A 10,313-nucleotide genomic window follows, 5' to 3' on the forward strand; every position below is an offset into this window, starting at 1 on the left:
TGTTCTGAATCCACAGAAATTCTCACTTGGTGAGTGAATATATACCAGTCATTGGGTTATACAAAAGAATGGAAAAAATGGAAGTTTATTTTTCAGTGAGACACCAACTTCCTTTTAAAAATCTTTTTACTATAAATTGGCAAATTAAAATTGTGTATAATTTCATATATTGACAGATTATAATTATAAATATAATTGTCTTTAAAGGGTACAAAGTGATATAATATATGTGTATAATTTAGAATTAATTAAATCAACATGATTAACACATACATCACTTCAAACACTTAACTTGTGTGTGTGTAGCAAAAACATTTAAAATGTATTCTTTTAGTAATTTGAAACATGTCATGCATAATTACTAACTGTAGTCACTGTGCCGTGTAATAGACACACACACACACACACACAAATCCTTATTTCTCCTGTCTAACTGAATCTTAGTTCTCTTTGACCAATGCCCCCAACCATCCCCAGCCCAGCCTCTCTGAACCTGAACCTGGATCTTGACTTTTTTTTCCCCCCTTTGGCTGAGTTGGCTAGCCAGCAAGCCCCAGTGATTCTTCTGTCTCCACTTCCCCCATAGGACTGGAGTTAAAGGCACATCCCAGCTTATTTTACATGGGTCCTGGAGATTTGAACCTAGTGCCCTTATCCACTGAACCGTTTCCCAGCCCGGGACTATTTTCCAATTGCAAACGTAAGGCATGCTCTTTCTTCAAAGGCTGAGGATAAACAACCGCTTTAGAGTTTAGGATGTTGCTTTCCCATTTGCAAGGATCTAATTCCCTTGCTTCCCCATGAAGTAGCTGATTCTTTATCTCCGCTTTAGGCATTCGGAACAGAGGTTCTGAAGATCTGGAGATGTCTTGGCTCTCAAGTCAAGGACCAGAACTCACACTTGAATCTTTCCATTTCAAACTCATTGGGTTTTCTAAAAATATTTTACCACAGTGCTTTGGTTCTCCGCTTTTTCAAATCCCCAGAGTGACTGACAACCCTCACGAGTCACTCTGTTCACGTCTTCTTGTGACATTTCTGTTTAAATACGAATGTTCATGGATATTTTAAATCCATTTTTCTTGTGTGCTGAAGTTAGATAGGGAACAGAAATGCATTCTATTTGCCTTAGATGCCAATCTCCAAAAAACATGGTGCTGATTTTGAGCCCCTTTGCCATAGCCCATCTCTCTTCCATGCCAAGGCACGCACCTCCAGGGCCAGCTGGCTCTCCTTAGACATGCGCGGTAAGTGTGTTTATACTGCTCCCATGTGGTACAGTCTATGACCCTTCTCCACAGGTGTGAAGCTTCACACTAAACTCAGGGAGCAATGTGCAAACAAATAAACCATGGCAACCACAAAACAAACGGAGAATGTGAAGTGGCTGCGTTGGGGGTGGAAGGGCAGGATGCTCTGAATGATGACAAGAGACCCTGTAGCAACACTGGTGATCAGCAACAGCTAACAAAAAGGACACCAGGCTAGCTCGTTCATGCCCCTTCGGCGCTCTGATGGCCTCCGTTCACTTTCATTTAACAGGCTGTTCCTGGAGCGCCACCAACTGTTGTCTACCTTTCCTGAGAGGAACTTAAGCTGAGCACGAAGCCAGCTCGTGGGCAGTGGCTGCTTCTTACTCACACAAAGGCTGCCGGGAGGATGTGTGCTCTTCCCACCTTCACATTGCTGTATATTCCTGGCGCCATCTTTAGTCTCCTTCAAGATACACACGTGTTGTCCTCTCTTCACAAACGAGGAATCTAAGGCTCTGCAGGTAAGCAAGCTGGTTTACGTCACCCACGAGTGAGAAAAAGAGTCAGAATTTGAACCCAGGTCTGCTGGAAATCAAAGCCTGTGCTCTGCCCCAGGGGTTCCCAGGTCCATGGAGGGAGAAGACACGCCCAGGGTCAGTTCCACTGCAGACTCAGCTGTACAGATTGCTAAAATCAGGGGCCGGTGGCAAGTCTTGGGCTGGGTGTACTGGTGAATTCGTATTTGGGGGCTAACTAGGGATTTCAGAGGGGTTCTAGAAGATGGACGTCACCAGGTTTAGTGAAGAGGATACAAGGTGTGAGTCTCCATCTGGGAAAAGGAAGCTGGTGTCACAGCCCTGCAAACAGGTGAGATGATAAGGGGATTGTTTAGGGGTGTGGTTTAGAGGGAGAGAAGTCTGGAAGGCCAGAGATTACATTAGGGGAAGGACTGGAATGCTGGGAATTCTAATAAAAGCAAGAGTTAAGAACTGTCCGATTTACTGAACTGTTAGTGTCATGGAATTTGGGGCAATGACCTTACGTGGTGGCAGTAAGGTGACAGTACAGAAATATTTAATTTTGTGTGCACTAACGGCGTGGCACTAACCTCTGCGATCCTAAAACTCACCTCTAGGATGAACTTTCAATGAGCAGGCACCTGAAGCTGTGGCAGTTGCCACAAAAGGCCCAGTCATGGGAACAATCGAGGAGGAATCAAAACACCGCTCAGCTGAAGATAGGCAGCCACATCTGGGCAGGGCTGGTGTCACATGCTCCAGAGCAAATTCACCATCAAGGGCAGCCAAGGTCAGGAAGGTATACTTTACTTGGAAATAAATTCTACCTGAAGACACAGATACTATAATTAATAGCATTTGACTAAAACGGAAACCAAAAACAGATGAGTGGCCGGGTTAAAGCTCAGTTGGTAGAATTCTTGCCTATCCCCCACAAGGTCCTAGGTTCGATCCCCAGTACTCCATCAAATTGGGCGTGGTGGGGCGTGCTTCTAATTCCAGCACTTGGGAAGTGGAACTAGGAAGATCAGAAATTCAAGGTCATCTTCAGATACATAGGTGAGTTCCAGTCCAACCTGAGCTACATGAGACCCTGTCTCAAAAATAAGATAAATTTACAAAGGTGAAAAAAAGAGGTTAAAACAAAAATGACAGGTAGGATACAATATGTCAATCTTAAATTTATTCACCCAGGGCAAATGAACATTTTGTGCAGTCATATACATACACAAAATACACACCAAACTCAGAATGGATGCCCGGAGAGAGGTAGAGCAGGGGTTAGGGAAAGTGAGAGAAAACAGACAGTCAAGGCTTGCACAGCTCAGAGCTGTGTTCTGTCGGGAACTAAGAAGATAATCAGATTTCCCCTGTGACACACACATACACAGATCCTAAGTTTTTAATTGTTCTTCATGAGCTTGGGAAGATTAAGACTATCAAGTTTAACCTAGGGGCTCACTATGGAAACACGATACAGAGAGTAAACAAATGAGCTGCGTGATGGTTCTGGACTCCTGGACTCGGGGAGAGTCAGATCAGGGAGCTAATGTGCTTCTGAAATCGATGATTCCCTGTGTGAGCTAGCAACACGGCATCAATCGGTAACAGCCAAGCACACACGGAAGAGGACTGCCCCGGGAGACGCTGGCAGCAGCCAGACTTGTGCCCCTTCTTCTTCCCTCTTGGTACAGAATACCACCTACACCTTCACCTGGCCCTACTCGTGGAATCCTTGGTGATGGACACTTGAGCATTCATTTCCGACCACTGGAAACCCCACAGTGCAAACCTTACGTGTGTGCACGAGCATGTTGCACACATGTACATCACAGACATATGAAGCTGGGGTGTAGCTTGGTGATAAACTGCTCGCCTCGGTGTAACTCATATCACCTCAAAGTAAACAAACAGACATACACGTACCCTGCTGGAGAAGTACCTGTCTCTTTTTCTGTCCCACGTCAGAGCAGAAGTCTCTCTTCCGTTAACTTTGCCTCAGTGGTGCCGAGACAGAGTTTCTCTATGTAACAATCCTGGCTGTGCTGGAGACCAGGCTGTCCTCGAACTCGAGCCGAGATCCTCTTGCCTCTGCCTCCCGAGTGCTGGGATTAAAGGCATGCACCACCATGCCAAGCGGGAAGCTTTTCTTGGTGCCGTTTCAGGTGGAAGCAGTTTGCACCCAGGACCAGTTGGTCATCTGTTTCCTTTCTGGTTTGAGAAGGTCTCGTGGCTCTTGCTGCCTTTTGAACCTGTCTGTATCATATAATTTAAAATAGGTCACCTTTCACCTAATCCCTGTTGATTTATGATACAGAAGGCAGTCAGCAGGAAAGGCAGCCATGGAAGGCAGAGTGGTGCGGTCCTAGTGCGGCTTGAGACTCACACCCAGAGCAACTGTTGGGAGAAGCCACGGCCACCCCCCTTTCCACAGGCCCATGCTTCAGATTTCTGTTTTCCTCTGCAACACTTAACTTTTTGACTTAAGAGGACGGCTGACTGATGTCACTTTTGTCCCTGATTTTCTTAGTATAGTTTTGTACTAGTCATGGGAAACCTGTTATATATAGTACAAAGAAGGATTTCATAGTGGAAATAGTCAAAATGCTCGCACCTTTTGACCCCTTCATGAGGGAGGAGAGGTGTCGATTTCCTTTATTACAGTATCTGCAAGTATCTGCCGTGCCTAGACCTGGCAAGGTTATTGCTAAGAAACACATGCTACATGACACTGTATTTTAGTGGGAATGAGAGCATATCTTAGCTAATGTTAACCTAAGGACAGACAAAAAAATCCCCAGATGAATAGGACCTGTTACACCATTTTGCCTAAGGCAGCTTTCTGTGAATTTGGTAAGGCAGGACATGATAAAACCCCTCTTATCAATACCTGGTATTCCCAGTCAAGTGGGTGTGGGACAAAGGCAAGCCTTTGATCTGCCCTGGCTGCTCCACTTGTGGAGGCGGGGCTCCTGGGAAACCTTTGGAGCGGACCTGCCTATACAAGGAAGCCAAGGTAACAGGATGCTGTGAGGGCTGTTCAATCCAACCTGATACCAGAAGGAACTCATGGGTGACTCAGAGTCTAAAAATGTGTTGTGCAAACAGCCTGGGTGCCAGGCTCCTGGGTAATTTGGCTGGGCGGGAACAGACTCCAGATGAGGGAATCAAGTCTCCAGTCTCATAATACAGGCTCCAACAAAGAGCCAAGGAATACCTCGACTGCTCAACATTCTCAAACAGATCATGGGCAGAAAGACATTTCCCATTTTCAACAAGGAAAGTCCAGAGAGAAAGCATAATTCATGGAAGCCTCATACTTACCCTCAACTGGAAATGTACCTTAGCTGCATCCTCAGTCTCCAGGAACAATGCACACTCAGGACATCAGTGCAGAGCCATTTTCCAGAAGGAACGGTCCCAGTGTCTGTCACCTTACATCATAAAGCTTCAACCATGATTGGATTAGAACTGAATAGTAGACAGTTCACTCTGGGCATAGGACAGGTAGACCCCACCACAACCATGCACCTGGAAAGGTAAGGCCCATCCCTCCTCTTTCCTTAGATAGTGAGGATCCTTCCTGTTTCTTTTTTCTCTTTTCTGTCTTGTTTTGTATTCCTTGTCTCTCTCTCTCTCCTCCTCCTCTTCCTCCTCTTCCCCTTCTTCCCCTCCCTCTCCCTCTCCCTCTCTTCCTTCTACACTATGAAGCACAGACTGGCTTTGAACTCAAAACCCAGCCTCCTGAGTGCTGAGATTACAAGTTTTATACCCCTCCCTCATCCCTCAGGAGTCTTTCGATGAGATGAGGAAACCTCGAAGTCCCCAGTGTGGCGGCCGTCAGATGTTAACTCTGATCACAACAGTGTCGGTACCTCCATGGCAATGGGTCTCCATGAGAAGAACCCAGGCACCAGAGACGCGTGGCCAGGTCTCAGTCTCTGAGATGGGTGCTTGCTTCAGATACAAGGTGGATTACCAGACACATCCGGGTGAGAGAGAAAGAACTTATTTCAGGGTCAGTACTTAGCTCAGCCTTGAGACTCCTTGAGCCGTGCTCAACGCTGTCCCTCCTAGTGGAGGTGGTGAGGCAGTGGTCCTCCTTTTGCTTCCTCCCGATGTGGGCTCTAGAAGGAGGTGGAGCAGGATACGGACTGGCGAGGAAGAACCCCCCTCTGCACCCTCTCCCCATCCTCCATCGTCAATATCTGGCCTAGTCTGCCTCTCTCACTTGCAACCTTACAGAGGGGAGAAGGGGAGGAAAGGCAAAGAGGAAGGAGAGGAAAGGAGAAGGGGGGAGTTTTCCTTTGGTTAGGGTGACCAGAACAACTAGGACCTACACCATCACCCCCTGCTACCCAACAGACAGACAGACAGACAGACAGACAGACACACACACACACACACTGTAGACATACACACATACAACACATACACAGAGACACATACACACACAGACACATACACTCACACACATACATTACACACATTATAGACATACACTCACACACACACTCACACACATAAACACATTATAGACATACACTACAGACACATACTCACACACATACACACCATGCACACACACACACACACACACACACACACACACACACACACAGCAAAATCAGTAATAATCAGTAAGTTTATTGTCGGAATCCCAACAACCAGCTGCTTCTCTTCTCTCTAGCCCACAGTTTCTCTTTTCCATCTGATATACCGATATAGACCTTATAATCTAACCTCTGTCCCCAGCCAGAGTGAGACTGTTGAGATGCATACAATCACTGAGTTATAAGCTCCACCTACTCACTGCTATGGTCTTAGTTCCTGATGCACAATGGGTAATACTTACTTAATAAATACTTACTGGGATGACAGATGCAAAAATGTGGATTTACCAAGAACCCCACCACCTGACCATCTCTCTGAGGGCGTTTGTGCAGAGGAAAACCAACAATACCCACTTCAAGCAAGGAGTAGTAACAGTAAAATGTCCACAACGTCACTGCTAGTTAACTGTTGCCGATGAGTCATTTCACACAGTTAAGAAAAGAGTTTTGGTATTTCCATCAGCTTGCTGGCCTTGTGTTTCCTGTGTATAGAGACCTCCCTGGTTCCCACTGTTGACATCATTCTGAGCGCCTCCATCCCTGATCACAAATAACCGCAACCCTACCCACAGAATCAGTCTTCCTTGAGCAAATGGATCTCCTTGTTCTTCCTCACATTTGTACTAATGTTCCCTCTAAAAAGTTGTATACACATTTACATATGACATACATGTATGCCAAGGGGTAAGAGAGAGAGGCAGCAGACAGACTGAGAGAGAATGATTCAGGGAGAATGAAGGTCCAGGACAGCCACTCCCCATCTGGGAAGTTTCTACCTAGCCTCTAGCATTTCCCTTTTGCTTTTCCTCTGTGCACCTCCTGAGTGACGGTCTGCCTTCCTGAGGCAGGTCTGCCTTCCTGAGGCAGGAGCCTGTCTGCAGGCCCAGTGGGAAGGAAACTTTGGCCAAGTTCTGGGCCTATTGCCCATCTGGAGCTGCAGGTCTGACCTTACACATTAATAACCACTGACATTGTGTGAGGAGGGCCATGTTTAGACAGCACACACCCTGTCAAGCCAAGCTCAGGGCTAGACAGGGAATATAGGCAGGCAGTGACTCACTTGTAGGGAGAGAGCTTGGCCATCCAGGCTGCCAGAGAGTGACGCGCGGAAGTCCCCCTGTCTCTCCCCAGTCACCCGCTTTCTACATCATCTATCCTGTCTGCCCTTCAGTTGCCTCTCCCTTATTCCCACAGCACCATGTGTTCCAGGTACATGGGATGACCTACCTCTCTCCAGATGTCACCTGCTTTCCGCTCTGGGCTTTTACATGTTGTCCCCTATGCTTATCTTGATGTCCCCTCTGTTTGGTTTTCATGCTCCCAATTCCAGCATTTCCTCCTCTGTGAAACTTTCCCTGCTCTCCTTTGCTCCTGGGAAGCCCTTCATGTGAACTGTATTCAAAAGGCAGCTTTGTCTCACGGTGGCTCTCGAGAGTCCCCAGGAGATTTGGAGCCCTTGAAGGAGGGAAGGGCAGTTTTCTCATCTTTATATTCCCTTTGCCCACTGAGGGACTGGGAGAAGAAGCAGAGATAGGGCACCATGGGCAGCGCTGGGTCAGCAGAACAGGCTCAGGCTGGAGGCAAGGCTGCGATTCTCTGTCCACTTTTTAGACCCTCAGGGTCTGAAAGGACGTGTGCTGGGCATGTGCTCAGGAATGGTCTTGTTGGCTTCCATGCACTGAAATTGTTGTTTGCAGGAGCCCCAGCCTTGGGGAGAGTGGTGGATCCCCTTGTTCATAGCACTTGGGCATGTCAGCTGGAATTTCCCTAGGTATCTGGACAAAAAGCTGTTTGTGTTAGACATAGTTTGACTGAAAACAAAACAAACCAAACCCACAACAAAACCAATCTAGTACTTGTTTGCAGTTAACCCTGTATTTCAGCTCGAACGTTAGATACTGAGGAGGGTGAAAATCAAGATGGCGACCTGGTTTGGGCAGGTGGGGAGGGTGAAGAGGAGGTGGAGGATGGCCAGCAGATTCTTGTCTTTCATGCAGGAGGTGGTGGGCAGGGTGGGGCTATAGAGGAGGCTGCCATTTGAGAGAAATGGAAATGGCTGTCGGAAGAGCTCACCCCCACCACCTTTCCAGCACTTACAACTACTAGAGGAAGAGAAGGCTGGAACAGAGCACGGGCCTGGAACGAGGAGTGGACTACCCAACAACTCCAAGCTCGGGGAGGAACTTTTCATGGTTCTGTCATGGGTTTTGAAAGTATGATGTACTTGGATTGTACATTAGGTCTTTAATAAGTTTAATTGATGTATTGCTCATGTTTTGTGCAATTGCAAGTCATGCAATGGCATAATTAACCTGGCCTTGGGTTATCCTACCAGGTCTACATCTAAAAACTATCACACACACACACACACACACACACACACACACACACACACACAGATAGATTCACAACATACCCCCACAGTTGGGCATGTCTGGCAGACCTAGACACTTCTGCCTAGCCAGTTCTGGGTCAAAATAGCCATTTCCGGACCAAGGTGTCTTATGTGACCAGGACCCTGTGGCTTTGCATGGTTGCATAAGAGCATGCAACACAACCATGTGATCTACGCGCATCCGTGGCGTAGCCACATGAACCTGTGTACATGTGCGCCACCCAGCGCCACCTACCCTTTATAAGCCTGTGCCATATTCCCAGCTTCTTCCTCCTCCTCCTCCTCCTCCTCCTCCTCCTCCTCCTCCTTCTCCTCCTTCTTCTCCACACATGTGTCTCTCCACAGACCTGAGCACTTGTCTGTCTCTTTCATCTTAATAAAACTCTTGTTAGTGGATTCTGTCATGTTTCGTTACATTTCCTCACAGGGTAAGAGCGCCGCAAAATAACTAACACACACACTAATTTAAAAAAAAAAACCTATCAATTGTATTTTCTAATAAGAATATTGGCTGGGCGGTGGTGGCACACGCCTTTAATCCCAGCACTAGGGAGGCAGAGGCAGGCGGATCTCTGTGAGTTCGAGGCCAGCCTGGTCTCCAAAGCGAGTTCCAGGAAAGGCACAAAGCTACACAGAGAAACCCTGTCTTGAAAAAAAACAAAAAAATATTGATGGTTGTGGTGATTTTTTGTGTATGATCTAACAAATAAAGTTTGCCTGAAGATCAGAAGGTAAAGTCAGCCACTAGTTAGCCATAGAAGCCAGCAGTGGTGGCACACACCTTTAATCCCAGCATTTGTGATCTCATGCCTTTGCTCCCAGTACTTGGAAGGCACATGACTTTAATTCCAGCACTAGGGAGGTTGAGACAGGAAGTGATATGGCTGGGTGGAGAAAGGAACCCAAGCCAGGAATAGAAAGGAGCTCATTCCTTTTGGCTGAGGAGTTGGTGAGGTGAGAGGTGGCTGTGGCTTGTTCCTTTGTCTCTCTGATCTTAGTCATGAAAGGGGTTTGATTGCTAGGCCTGTCCATTATCCTAATAGTCATCATATTGAAGTTGGCGTCATAAATGTTCAGTGATGGCCCAGCCTGTGGCACTGTTGGTGTGGAGGACTGTTAGAAGATGGGGCCTAGTGACAGGAAGTGAGGTTACTGGTAATGAGATTGAAATGAGTATTGGGTAGGAACCCAATACTTTCTTTGCTTCCCAGCAACCACAATAAGCAGCCTTCTCCACCATTCACACGCTAAGGAACCCCCTCACCACAGGCCCCAAAGCAAGGAGCCAGTTGACCATGCACACAAACCTCCAAAGCTGTGAATCAAAATAACCCTTTTTTCTTTGAAAGTGGTGATCTCAAGTGCTTTATTACAGTAACAGGAAACTGAGGAGCACTATATGTGCCCCACGTCACTCTCCTGTGACTCGGAGGGGGTCTGAGTCCATGGGAAAAAACTACTGAACTTATCCAGGCCGAACTTGATCCTACATAGTGACCTGCAGAGAACATGGGACCCATCTATGAATTCATCA

General features: G+C 47.0%; 1 long non-coding RNA gene across 2 annotated transcripts; it reads left to right on the forward strand.

The window, feature by feature from the left end:
- Positions 1-1,409: 1,409 nt before the first annotated feature.
- Positions 1,410-5,735, forward strand: LOC131910555 (uncharacterized). 2 transcript variants are annotated; one of them, XR_009379156.1, is made up of 3 exons: positions 1,410-1,774; positions 2,389-2,570; positions 5,562-5,735. It is a non-coding gene; the product is annotated as an uncharacterized LOC131910555 (long non-coding RNA). The 2 variants fall into 2 exon arrangements; XR_009379157.1 differs by having other exon boundaries at positions 2,389-2,561.
- The last annotated feature ends 4,578 nt before the right edge of the window (positions 5,736-10,313 follow it).

The sequence above is a fragment of the Peromyscus eremicus genome, chromosome 5 (assembly GCF_949786415.1).
Source record: "Peromyscus eremicus chromosome 5, PerEre_H2_v1, whole genome shotgun sequence".
NCBI lineage: Eukaryota > Metazoa > Chordata > Mammalia > Rodentia > Cricetidae > Peromyscus > Peromyscus eremicus.